General features: G+C 41.8%; 1 protein-coding gene across 1 annotated transcript in view; it reads left to right on the forward strand.

Moving 5' to 3' along the window:
- The first annotated feature begins 7,048 nt into the window (after positions 1-7,048).
- Positions 7,049-14,067, forward strand: part of klhdc8a (kelch domain containing 8A) — a 46,150-nt gene continuing 39,131 nt past the window's right edge. The window contains exon 1 of the mRNA XM_037784911.1: positions 7,049-7,409. The gene's annotated coding sequence lies outside the window, so the exon portion shown is untranslated. The remainder of the gene's footprint in view (positions 7,410-14,067) is intronic.

Consider the following 14,067-nt stretch of genomic DNA (forward strand, 5'->3'; position numbering starts at 1 on the left):
CCTTTAGTAAAGGATGGTCCAGTGTATCCTCTGCTGAAGGAGATAATAAAGGAAGCATTGAAGCTCCTTTCCTTAGCATTTAGAGGATTCAAACAGCTTGTATCACGGCTGCTACTGAGCTACTTCCGGGTCATTTCACTCCGTTAGGAACCTTCCTAAGCAAAAAAAATGTTTCGACCGCAAAGGGCGGGTCCATTATTTTTTTACTTTATTGAGGTTATATGATTCTGTAGCTTCCCAGTGGTGCTCCTCATGTATTCAAATCTGAACATTAAAATTTTGGTCAAAGTAGTGTCAACTATTTTCCCTTCAAGCCCTTCTAAAAAACCTTTTCCCACGTCACTTGACGTAGGTTTCTGCATGATGACGCTGCTACATGTACAGTATATAAACATCCTTACAGTCAGTGTATTAACGCTACATACAGTAACTTAGATGGCGGTCGGATTGCTCCCAGTTTGGAGAAGCAGACAGGAGTACCGGCACAGAAGCTAAGCAATGTACTGCTGTGGACGCCACGTTAGTTCGGATCCGAAAAATGTTTTTGTGAATCTGGTCTGGTCATGGAGACTGAAGTGTTATTTTAACCCAAACTGCGATCTTTTCCTAAACCTAACTAAGTGTTTTTTGACACGTAGCTTCCGTACTTAAGTTACTCCACTTCCGGTGTTATTTTAACCCAAACCATGATCTTTTCTTAAACCTAACTAAGTAGTTTTGTTGCCTAAACCTAACCAAGTCGATCTATTTCTAAACCTAAGTAGTTTTATTTTGAAAAGACTGGAGCAGAAATTGGAACGTGCGTCACGTGTTGCTGGACATTCGTAGGAAAACACACGAACCAGGACAGGACCTCCTCTCCACACCAGATAGATAGAGCCCGAGCACCACGACCTCCTCACCACGCCAACCAGATAGAGCCTTAGTAACACAACCTCCTCTCCACGCCAACCAGATAGAGTCAGAGCAACACAACCTCCTCTCCACGCCAACCAGATAGAACCTTAGCAACACAACCTCCTCTCCACGCCATATAGGTAGAACCAGAGCAACACAACTTCCTCTCCATGCCATATCGGTAGAACCAGAGCAACACAACCTACTCTCCATGCCAACCAGATAGAGCCAGAGCAACACGACCTCCTCACCACGCTATATAGGTAGAACCAGAGCAACACAACCTCCTCTCCACGCCATATAGGTAGAGCCAGAGCAACACAACCTCCTCTCCATGCCAACCAGATAGAGCCTTAGCAACACAACCTCCTCTCCATACCAGATAGATAGAGCCCGAGCAACACAACCTCCTCTCCATACCAGATAGATAGAGCCCGAGCAACACAACCTCCTCTCCACGCCAGATAGATAGAGCCCGAGCAACACAACCTCCTCTCCACGCCAGATAGATAGAGCCTGTGCAACACGACCTCCTCTCCACCATGAACCTAGAGAGAAGACCATATTTTTGTTTTTAGTTCACAGTTGCTTAGTAATATAAACATATGTTACCCATAACAATACGCCCCCTTTGACTTATTGGACTTATTGAAAGTCGTCCTGACAACACAAAAAAAAGGGAATTCGTGTCTACGTACACGAATCAAATAGATACAATTTCGCGACTATTTCACAAACTGCTGTGAGACTGTGTTGGTTGTAATGTTGGAGCAGGTTTGATCAGTAACAGAGAGAAATGCTGGTGTAGACAGTTCTCTCTGGAGCAAACTGTCACAGTGTATAGTGTTTGCTGAAGTGACAGCAGTGGAGCTTGTGATCTGCCAGGGACAGATGGATCAGTTTGGTTCTTGAGTTCTCATCATTTAATATGTAAGTTGACCAACAGAGTGTTAACTCTGAGTGAGGTTTAGCACAGTCTAAAAAACACTTTGACCCAATTACCGCTGCTGTTAACCTGGTTATGAAGCCCTCAGTAACAGTTACTGTACCTGTGCCAAATACTATAAGCTGTAAGTTTTGCCAAGTAAAAAACTGCTGGCTGCAGACAGTTTGAGTCTCAGCTGAATAATAGATGTAGCGGTGGACGGACCAGAGTTCTGCTCCAATGGAAACATCAGAGATAGAGAGTGACACGTCGACAAGCCAATTATGTGACTGGCCAGCTGTCATCGGCAGTGATATCTCCAGTCATCTCTGTCTCCGACTCGGAGGCTTCAAGAGAGAGAGAGGCTGAAAACTCAGCGACAGCAGACCACACACACTCAAGGCTCTTAGAAAAATAATAATGCAGTTGAAAAGGCATATCCAATGAGCTGTAAAGTACAGATGTGCATCGAGAGCAGTGTGTGTTTCTCTGTGTGTGTGTCCAGAGTTGAAAGAGAGAGAGAGAGAGAGAATGATGGTGCTGTAATCAGGCTAGGTCCCAGGAGGGCAGGCAGCAGTGCCTGACAGCGAGTTGGTACTCATCTTCAGAGCAGGATTTCTGGGCCACAGTCCCTCTGTCTGGCTTTTAAAAAATAGCAGGAGGGCAGAGGATGTGGAGGCGCAGATGGGAGGCAAAAAAAAAAGACCCGAACAGCAGAGAGAATAAGGGGGGGTTTGATTTTCTAGAGGCAATGACAGTAACACAAAAGCTGGACTGTCTAAATCACAGAGCCTAACTGACACACAGGAGATGTGTATGGGGACGGTAGTCACCATTACTGCCTGACAAAGACAAAGACAAAGACAGAGAGAGAGAGAGAGAGAGAGAGAGAGAGAGAGAGAGAGAGAGAGAGAGAGAGAGAGAGAGAGAGAGAGAGAGAGCAGTAATTACAGAAACTGTGAAGTTTGAAGGCTCTTAGTCCAACTGTGTAACTCCATATATAAATTATAAAACCATAACTTTATGCCTGTTTCGGCTGGTTATTGATCGTTGTTTCAGACTTAATATAAAACCTAAATAGACATTTACATACTGAATAATCCAAAGGGTGCTACAACTAACGATTATTTTCACTGTCGATTATTTTCTTGGTTAATCGATTAGTTGTTTGGTCTATAAAATGTCGAAAATGTTGATCAGTGCTTCCTCAAAGTCCAAGATGACGTCCTCTAATGTCTTGTTTTGTCCACAACTCAAAGATATTCAGTTTACTGTCATAGAGGAGGAAAGAAACCAGAAAATATTCACATTTAAGAAGCTGTAATTAGAGCATTTAGACTTTTTCTTTTCTTAAAAGATTACTCAAACCGATTATCAAAATAGTTGGCGATTAATCTAATAGTTGACCAACTAATCGATTAATCGTTGCAGCTCTGAATTGATCCTTAATTGAACACATTAAATATATGTTATAAGGTCGAGATGAAATGAAAAATGCCCTTTTAACCCTTTTAAATCACATCATATTGTGCACCATACAGTATTTTTTTATTTTTTTTTTTAAGTTATTTTTTGGGGGCATTTTTAAGTATTTTATTGATAGGACAGTGGATAGAGTCTTGGAAAGGCGGAGAGAGAGAGATGACATGCGGAAAGGTCCACAGGCTGGATTCGAACCCGGGCCATACATGGGCGCTCGCTCTACCGACTTAGCTAACCAGCTGCCCCACCATACAGTATTTAACAATATAGGCAAAAAAAAGTATATTAAAATCCAACAATCTCTTCTTCCTGTAAAACAAAATATGATATCTGCTTATGTAAGCTTGTACCAACCAATTACAACCGCTAATATCATGACATCCATCCATCAATCAATCTGCAACTTTTAACGACAAGAGAGGTCGCCATAGAAACCGCTACTGCGACACAAGGTCTATAATTTATTTTGCGTTGTTTGGCCATATGACCTCATCAGAAATGTGCATGTGTGTTCCCAACTTTGAGAAATGTAAAGTAGGCTGTGTGGACCAATCAGGGCCAAGACTTTTCACTTGACTTTGACTATTTACTGTATCCAGCAATAGCGACCGGAAGCTAACACACAAAAGCAGAAATTGAACAATAAAAAAAACAGGGAGGTACGTATAAGATCAATAAGCCCCGTCTGCTCCAACAGCAGCTCTGTGGATGCATCGGGTACATGGCCGTTTTAGGCGTAGACAGTCGGAGGGGCACCGAGGAGGCATTGTTGAATTTTGTAATTGATCTCAGTCTTTCACACTAGTGTCCAATGAGTGTTTTCACTTTCAGTATCTGCTCACACTGGACTACATAGACTCTTTAAGGGGACGTATGAGGGTTGACGCTCACTGACTACATTTACATGCACAAAATATTCAGCTTTTGCCCTTATTCAGAAAAAGACAATATTCCTACTGAGCTGTTAACACGGCTAATGATCATGTATATTCCACAAATATTCCTGTTTACATTCAGACGTGCATACTCCGATTAACGTAAAACGTCCCCGTGACGTACGTCCTGCTGACATACAAACAACCCATTTAGCTAAACAAGTCAGCTCACTAACTAGTTGTCTTTTCCCCCTATTCTTCTATTCTTATAATATCATCATCATCATCTGTCCAATTGAGGAGCTCAGGGCATCCTCAACACCTGGGCCGGTGAATCACACGTCAACGCCATTCTCGGTGTTTGACGGGTCGATGCCCCAACATGTCGTTTTTCACGTCAAAATATGGAAAAGGGGAACGTTTTTTTCAAAGTTTTCCACCGGTAGCAGACTTGTTGGACCGTGCAAACACAGCCTCCCTCTTTCATTCCTTCATCCAACTAATTGGAAAGGTTGGCGTTGCAATATTTGTGCAGATCCAAAAACCTGTTGATATCCAAGTCTTTCATAATGTTTTAAAGTAGATGTGGGTTTCTCCTTCTTTCCTTTTAGAGCATGGATCTCTACAAACTGTCGGCTAGTGTCCAAAGAACGCTCCTAAAACACAAATAATATCAACATATCCCACATGTCTTAATCAGAAAATGCTCCATTCAGAATAAGGTCTAATTCAGAATATCCAAACACAATATGCTGTTTACATGACCCGTATCAAATTCAGACTATTGTCATATTCTGAATAATGGTGGAATATGAATGTGCATGTAGACATAGTCATTGACACCGCCATGTTTACACCGCCGTGTGTACAAATCATACAGAGATATGAAATCTTTATTTTTTAATGCTACATCCATTTTTTCTTTTCTTAATCTTTTCCTGTGAGACAGTTTTTCCTGATTTGACATGTCTGAATGTCTGCTGTAGACAGACTGTGTTGTTGATGACATAGACAAGAAGTTTAGTGAAGTTGAATAGAATAGAAATATTATAATGAAAATATCAGTCCTGTCTATGCATCGTGTGGACCTACAGTACAGTATGTCTGGCCTTTAGGGCAGCAGAATGATGTGCAGACATGGTAGCAGTGGATTGAACTTGCTGCTTTGTCACCAGAAGAAAGCTCAAAGGTTGTTTAGAGCACTAATAAATCTGCATTCTGGGTTTGTCACTAACCACCCAGACAAATTTGAATGATTACAAAAATCGCCAAATATATACAATTAGCTTTCAAAATCATGGAAAAATAAACAGTATTCTCTGCTCTGAAATGATGGGAGTCCACTGAAGGCGCTGAAACCATGCCCACAGGCGGGGAAGGTTCATTCCCTCAGTAGTGGTGAGCGAAGAGCCCAGCGTCGAAGCCCGGTCTGATGAGCGGATTGGGAAAATGTGGCGTACAGAAGACCGCTTGCCCGGTGTCGCTCGGGTGCCTATGGTACGTGTCCACCGCGACGTGTTTATCGTCAGGGCACGTGCCGCTTCACCGCATTGGATGCTTGGTGGGCTTCCACTAGACACAACACACTCGGCACCTGATTGGACGAACGCTTTCCCTCTGTGGGCTGCTGCTCCCAGCTTTCAAACCGGAAACAAGAGAAATAAGCCGTGCAGTTGCTGAATCAGTCTTTATTTTGGATCGACAATGTTTATTTTAAAAGTTTCTCGGGAGATTTGAGAGGCGGCGAGTCATGTCGGACGCCCATGATCTGCATAAAGTAGACTAGCCCTCATCTTTATGCAAATGAGGAACGGCCGTAGTGACGCTCCGTCTCTCGAATCGCGCCGCCACGCTACCAGAATGCATTGCACGGCTGCTTACATAGACAATGAATGGGAAGCGTGGAAAGGATGGAGCCTGTGGACACGTACCATGATCCTTCTGATCAAGGCTCAGTGGACGTGTGAGGCCGGTAACAGCCCCCGTCGCACCGGGGTCCGGTCTTCTCGGAGACGGGTTGTTTGGGAATGCAGCCCAAAGCGGGTGGTTAAATACCGGCACGAGACCGATAGTCGACAAGTACCTTAAGGGAAAGTTGAAAAGAACTTTGAAGAGAGAGTTCAAGAGGGCGTAAACGGGTGGGGTCTGCGCAGTTTACACGGAGGATTCAACTCGGCGGGTTAGGGACGGCCACTCGGTGCGAGAGGATCCCCTCGCGGGATCTCTCCCCGGTGCAGGCTGGCCCCCGCCGGGCGCATTTCCTCTGAGGCGGTGCACAACGACCGGCTCTAGGTCGGCTTGGAAAGGATTGTGGCGAAGGTGCTTTACACCCCGGGGCCGTGGACAAAGTGCTTTCTTTTGTGGTCCTGGTAGTCTCCAAGACATTCGTGTCCCTGGTTTATCCATATCTGACACTTTCTCATTTTCCTAGGCCTCTCTTTTGCCTTTTAAAAACCCAGTTTGTGAAGACGGGTGGGGTCATGCTCAGGACGGCTCCACCGCGTCATCGAGCCGTGGTTTAAGCCCCGCCCACAAAAAAATCCTGAACACAAAACTAGCTAAAACAGTTTAACGGTCTAACTCCACAATCCAGAACTACAATGTTCAGTCTTTTCACGTGTTTTCAGTCATTATTTTCCAACATTTATAACGTGTTTAGAACCAAATCTATGAATTTCCTTCACAGCGCCTTTAATAAAAACTCCTTATAACCTCATGCTTTTGTATTTATTTAATCTATTAAATATGTAATCAGTAACCTCACAGTAAACGCCCACTAACATATCTCTTTCATTCCTAACACATGAAACAGTGTCAGTGGGCTCCTCTGTACCAGATCTAGGTTATCACATCACATCACCCAGCCCCTCTCTCTCTCTCTCTCTCTCTCTCTCTCTCTCTCTCTCTCCGGATTGTACCATTTTTTTTTCTTCACTTGTGCGATGAAAGCTGGAGATGAATACTTCATCCCTGACCCACATAATGGCGATATAGCCTCTCAGGCTCGGTAGAAGAGGAGTCTGACTGTCGACTGTCGCTCCTCCGCGGTGCAGCGAGGAGCTGCTCAGAGAGGTGCGACTCTCGTCTCCATCATCCTCCTCTCCTCTCCTCCTCTGCTTCCTCCTCTCCTCTCCTCCTCTTCTCCTCCTCTTCTTCTCCGTCTCTGCTTCCAGGAAGAGGAAGGAGGAGAAGCGACTCACGCCGACAGAGAGGCGACTGGAACGGGTAAAGTAAGTATCAGGAGAGGAGAGATGGAGAGGTGGAGAGGTGGAGAGGTGGAGGAGGTGAATTAATGGATCAGTTGTAAAGTAACGCTCGTACTTTTCGCTCGTTACTCGTTACATGTCGGCTTCATGCTGCTCAGGAAGTCTCTAGAAAGTTCCTGTTTTGTGAACTTCAGCTGGTTCATGACAGATAATCTAGTGGTGCCATACTGTTACTGCAGACTAGTATTTAAACTAGTATTAAAAGAAGGTGCTTCATTTGTTTGCTGTAATTAAAGTAGAATAATCGGCGACATCAGCTCAGCCTTTATGTGGTGCAAGTGTTGCTCCTCTAGCTAATTGACTGTGTGTGTGTGTGTGTGTGTGTGTGTGTGTGTGTTTGTGATAATGAGCTGCTTTAAAGCCTCCATTACTAATGTTCAGATAAACAACAACATGCATTAAAGGGTTCCTCCCATGGTGAAGAGCAGAGACCTACTGTAGCACCATTTAAAGGGACTGTTTGTTACTTTCAGAAATGCTTGTTAACAGCGACACCTGTGGCCGTTAAGTCAGTGAAAGTCAGCGTCGGGCTCGCGCTTGCTCGCTCTAAATATACATGAACGAGCATCGCTCAAAACAGTGAGGCGACACACGTCAGCTAAAAGCACAATATCACTCTATATTTCAGCTGCTTGGCAGTAATGTTAGCTGACCAGACGAAGGTCTCTCCATGAATCAAGACGATAACGTTTCTCTCTGCAGAGCTCCGTCACTTCACAAGACACGGGAAACCTCTGTTGGTCTGGAGGAGCTGCAGCAGTTATTTCTGCACAAACGTCCACTGAACATTCACTAGATATTCTCAGAGCTACTAACTCTTCTGCAGTGTGGAGTGAGCGCGCATGCACGTGAGAGTTGGAGCGAGATAGCGAGAACGCGCGCGGTGTGTGAGTGAAGACAAGCAGGCAGCGGAGAGGAGACTCCGGCTACACGCTAGCACGCATATGCGAGTGCGCATTGGATCCCAACCCGGTAGATTTATACGTGCAACAAGTTACAAACAGTCCCTTTAAACTAAACTGGGAAAAAAAAGTTTGGAAACTTGTGTTTGGTGGATTATGTCTCTGTTGTTACAATGCTAATGGTCATTGTAGTTTACATCGTTGGAAAGCCTGTTTATTTACCTTCACAATGATGTCCAACTTGTAAGGATCATGCATTTGTGGGATGAACAGCACAGCTGATTATTTGCCAAAATGCTCTGCCAATGGTAAACAGTGTATTCTCCTGTTGGTGTTGACTCTTGTTTTGAGTTGTTTGGTGGATTGGATGATTGAACTCTCTATCAGTAACAAGGAACAACAAGACATGTTGGCAGAGCAATTTGGCAAATTTTTCTTGGGCGCTACCCACATAATCAGCTGTGCTGCTCTTCCCACAAATGCATGATCCTTACAAGTTGGACATCATTAAGAAGGTAAATAAACAGGCTTTCAAACAATGTAAAATACAATGACCATTAGCATTAGAACAACAGAGAAATAATCCATCAAACACAAGTTTCCAAACTTCTTTTCCCCAGTTTATTATTAAAAGAAGGTGACGCTTTATTTTCCCTAATTTGTTATCTGTAATTAAAGTAGAATAATCGGCGACATTAGCTCAGCCTTTATGCGGCCCAAGTGTTGCTCCTCTAGGTAATTGTGTGTGTGTGTGTGTGTGTGTGTGTGTGTGTGTGTGTGTGTGTGTGTGTGTGTGTGTGTGTTTGTGTGACTGTGATAATGAGCTGCTTTAAAAGCCTCCATTACTAATGTTCAGATAAACAACAACATGCATTAAAGGGTTCCTCCCCTGGTGAAGAGCAGAGACCTACTGTATGGTAGCCTCATTTAAGAATAATATTAGGGTGATGGAGATAAAGAATATTAGTGATATGATTGGAAGTAATAGCCTACTACAAAGTGCCCATTGAGTGGCACTTTGTAGTAGGCTATTAGTAGTCTATCCACATTATCAACAATAAAAAGACATTAGGCTGCAACTAATGATTATTTTTAATTTAATCAATCAATCAATCAATCAATCAATCTTTATTTATATAGCAACTTTCAAACAAGTCAAAGTGCTGGACAGATGATTGACAAAAATGTAGAATGTTAAAAATGGATTTAGAGACGAATGCACACCTAAAACAACCAATATAAAAGTTCATTGAATAAGAAAGCAATCAAAGATGGGTATTTAAGATAATAAAAGATAAATAAATAAAATACAAGGAAATACAAATTATGAAACTACACAAAATAAGCAGATTGTATTAAAAAATAATGACATTTTAATAAAATAAAATGGAATAAAAGAGCTAATGATCAGCAATAAAATGTCGATTAAACAAAAAAGAGTTTTATAGAATTATAGAGATAGATATATAGATATAGAGATAATTGTCAGTTAATCTGTTGATTATTTTCTCAATGAATCGATTAGTTGTTTGGTCTATAAAATGTATAAAAATGTCAATCAATGTTTCCCCAAAATATTCAGTTTACTGTCATAGAGGAGTAAAGAAACCAGAAAATATTCACATTAAAGGAGCTGGAACTTTTTACTTAAACAGATTAATCAGTTATCAAAATAGCTGGCGATTACATTATTAATCGATTAGTTGTTGCAGCTCTAATAAGAAATGCGTTCATAAAATACTTAACTGTTAAGTTATTTTTTATATAAGTTTTATTATCTCATTTCTCTCTTTTTATTTTATTTTTTATTTTATTATTATTATTATTTAGGGCTGTCAGTCGATTAAAATATTTAATTGCAAATTAATTGCACATTTTTTTTTATCTCTATCTGTTCAAAATGTACCTTAAAGGGAGATTTGACAAGTATTTAATAATCTTATCAACATGGGAGTGGACAAATATGCTGCTTTATGCAAATGTATGTACATATTTATTATTGGAAATCAATTAATCACATATCTAGAGGTCAGAGGTCAAGGGAGCCCTTTGAAAATGGCCATGCCGGGTTTTCCTCGCAAAGATTTAGCATAAGTTTGGATCGTTATTTAACCTCCTTCGCTTAGTTTAACTAAGCTTGGTATCAGTTGTTGTTGAAAGTGCTTTAGAGAGATGTTTCTAGTATTTAGTCTGATATCACTTATATATAAAAGGGGTGGACAAAATATTAGACATATAACACGCCGTATAATTCAACAGCACCACAAATATCAGCCTCCGTAAAGTTGAATCATCAAAACCTGAACATTAGAATCTTCACTTCCTGAAGATTTATTGCAGGGCTGTTGTATTAGACTGCGTTTAGCTGCGTCTGCCTCATAAACTGGAGTTGAAGTCCCTCGTTTGAATATTATAGGATTGTTTACATCATCTGTCATAGTCCAAAAGGTTTCTAAAAACTCCTTCCACCAGCCGGTGAAATGATGATTGATGATGATGGATGTATTGTTACGGCCCTCATGACAACGCCGACAGTGAATATAAAGACCATCCAGGCTTTATCTGAAAGGTCACTTACTCAATATTCACCACACTTGTGTCTGTCTTCAGCCTGTCTCGGTTCAGGCTGAGCACACAGATGCACGTACAGGAGGAAGACTGACATTTCTGTCTTCTCTTCCTCCCTGAGGGAGATTGTCACGCTCCTCTACTGTCATACTGCTGCTCCAAAGTTGGAAACTCAACTGAACTTGCAATTGCAGAGCAATATGAGGTAGACCTTTGTACTCCAATCCCCATCAGAGTGGTGGGATACTTACACCAGTCAAGCAGCCACATTAGCATTCATTTTAGCATGTGTGTCCAATATTCACTCTCCTCTGGTCTCTTGGGTAAAATAGTTGTCTCTGTAGCTGCTGGATGTTTGGCTCTCTTTAGTTTGCTAGTTGCTAACGTTGTCTGCAGTCTGGGCTGTGCAGCTAACACACAGCTGTATTATTAGGGTGCTGGAAATGGGGTTGACGCTGGGACTGGGTATTGTTTGAAAGTTGTCCAACACTGGTGCCGATTCAATACTTGAGAAATACTTCGAGAAATATAAACATGTTTTTCTACAAATCCCTTTTTTCATTGTCTAAACACAATTTAGATTTAAATCAGATCCTGACAAAGTAAATATCAGGGCTGTCAATCGATTCAAATATTTAATCGCATGATTGTCCATAGTTTGTCACGATTCATCGCAAATTAATAAAAGGAGATTTGTCCAAGTATTTAATACTCTTATCAACGCTGGAGTGGACAAATATGCTGCTTTATGCAAATGTATGTATTTATCTATTATTGGAAAACAATTAACAACACAAAACAATGAAATCCAGAAACCCTCACAGGTACTGCATTTAGCATAAAACAATATGCTCCAATCATAACATGGCAAACTGCAGCCCAACAGGCAACAACAGCTGTCAGTGTGTCAGTGTGCTGACTTGACTATGACTTGCCCCAAACTGCATGTGATTATCATAAAGTGGGCATGTCTGTAAAGGGGAGACTCGTGGGTACCCAGAGAACCCATTTACATTCACTGATCTGGAGGTCAAAGGTCAAGGGACCCCTTTGAAAATGGCCATGCCAGTTTTTCCTCGACAAAATGTAGCTTAAGCTTGGAGCGTTATTTAACCTCCTTCATGACAAGCTAGTATGACATGGCTGGTACCGATGGATTCATCAGGTTTTCTAGTTTCATATGATACCAGTATCTTCACTTTAGCTTTACAACTAACGCAAGTTGCGCTAATGCGTTAAAACAATTAGTAGCTTTAAAACAAATTTGCGTTAACACGTTATTATTGCGTTAACTTTGACAGACCTTGTAAAGAATAAGAAATCAGAGGAAACATTCAAGAGCAGTTTTACTTGAAAAATTTTGATATTCAGTTCCGTGGACACATTTTATTCTGAATCCAAATGGAGGTTATATACCCAACCTTAGTTGAAGGTGATGAGATCAACCTTAAACCCAATCAAATACTCATTCTACCACCTACCACCACACCAAATTACATTCTCAAATAGAACACTTTAAAGTTTCTTTAAATATGTTTCGGTTACTTTTCAAAATCCACATGAACCTCTCTTCACATCAGCATAAATTAGATCCACCGCACAGCACGTATTTAAAAAGAAAAGAAAAAGTAAAAACAGTGGTGAAGAACACCAGGAGGAAAATGCCAGGAGTTGAGTTTTCATTCAAACAAACTGATGACTGGTGTGTTCACTGCATGTGAAATTAATCAGAGCACACAAAGCCCAAACTGCCTCCTAAGCAGGAGGGGAAAGTAGGCCGGTACGGTCCGGTACTCCGTACCACTAAAAGATTCAGTGCCGGGATGAAAGAGGGAGCAGCTGCCTCAAACAACAACCTGTCACTCAGGATCACATTTACAACAACGTTAGGTCAACAAACAAGGAGGTTGTGTTTTCGGCTTGGTTAGTCTGTTTGTTTGTACAAGCATTAACTAGCAAGATAAGGTGTTTTTGCTGCATTCATGTACTGTCAGATTATCCGGAAAAATGACTTCCCGACTGGGAAAATTTGTGCGAACGCCCCTCAAGTTAAAACAACAACTCAAAAACAGCTAACGTTTTGTTTAAGCAATTCAACACATCTTCTTTCTAGTGTCCATGTTGTTTCCACTTTACGACTTAAACCTCATGAACACACCGAGCTAGGAAGAACGCCTTCCCAACTCGGGAAATGGGATGATCTGAAGAGGACCTGAATGAACCATTGTCTACGCTCTTCTAGTTTTCTTATAAATTACCTTTAAATCGATTCGCTGTCTGTGACCAGCACAGACCTGCAGAGTTTTAATCCGTGCTAAAGGGAACCCCGCTGCCTTTCCAAAAAAACTATGTCTGCTGGCAAACGTCAGTTTCTGCTGCAGCTGACGGTCTGCCTGCTGAAAACCCACAGCACACGATATCAGTCGTTTCCTGCAAAAATCTCCACGTAAAATGTCAGACAAAAATAAGTTGTGATGTTTCATGATGTTCAGTTTTATTCCAACAACACGGACAGCAGATGTGCGACTTCTGAAACTCTGCAGGCATAACAGTGTGCGTGCACAACTTTACTTCCTAAACACTCACACAGTGCTTGTAAACTGTTGTTGAAGCTGCAGTAGGTAGAAATGGAGCTAATATGATTGTCAGGCTATTTTGTGAACACGTGCGTGTGTGGTTTCACATCATTTACCGTGTATTTCGTGCATGTGTAGTTTGTAGTCCTCATCGAGGATTCCTCCAGTCCTAGTGAAAGATCTTGTGACCTCCTGTTGCCGCTCAGTCATGTAAAATGAAAACCACAATGACTTCAAGACTCCCGATTACAAGACAGCAAGTTGTGTAGTGTGAACAGTTCAGTGATCTGACAACTTTGAAAGTCATTTAGTGTGAAGTTGGCATTACATCACTTCCATCAAACCTCACGGAGAACAATAAAAGCAAAACAGCATCACACAGCTGTAACTGAATATTCTCTGCAGAGTGAATGTCGGGGAAACACTGATGTTGGTGTGCAATAATTAGGTATACCGGTATCGGGTATCGGGTCCGATACTGTGCTCATGTACTCGTACTCGCAAAACGGCTCCGATACAATGGCACCGATACCACTTTACGGCAGCGTGACGTTAACCTCTCATCACCATCTTTCG

Source organism: Sebastes umbrosus, chromosome 1 (genome assembly GCF_015220745.1).
Source record: "Sebastes umbrosus isolate fSebUmb1 chromosome 1, fSebUmb1.pri, whole genome shotgun sequence".
In the NCBI taxonomy this organism is placed as follows: domain Eukaryota; kingdom Metazoa; phylum Chordata; class Actinopteri; order Perciformes; family Sebastidae; genus Sebastes; species Sebastes umbrosus.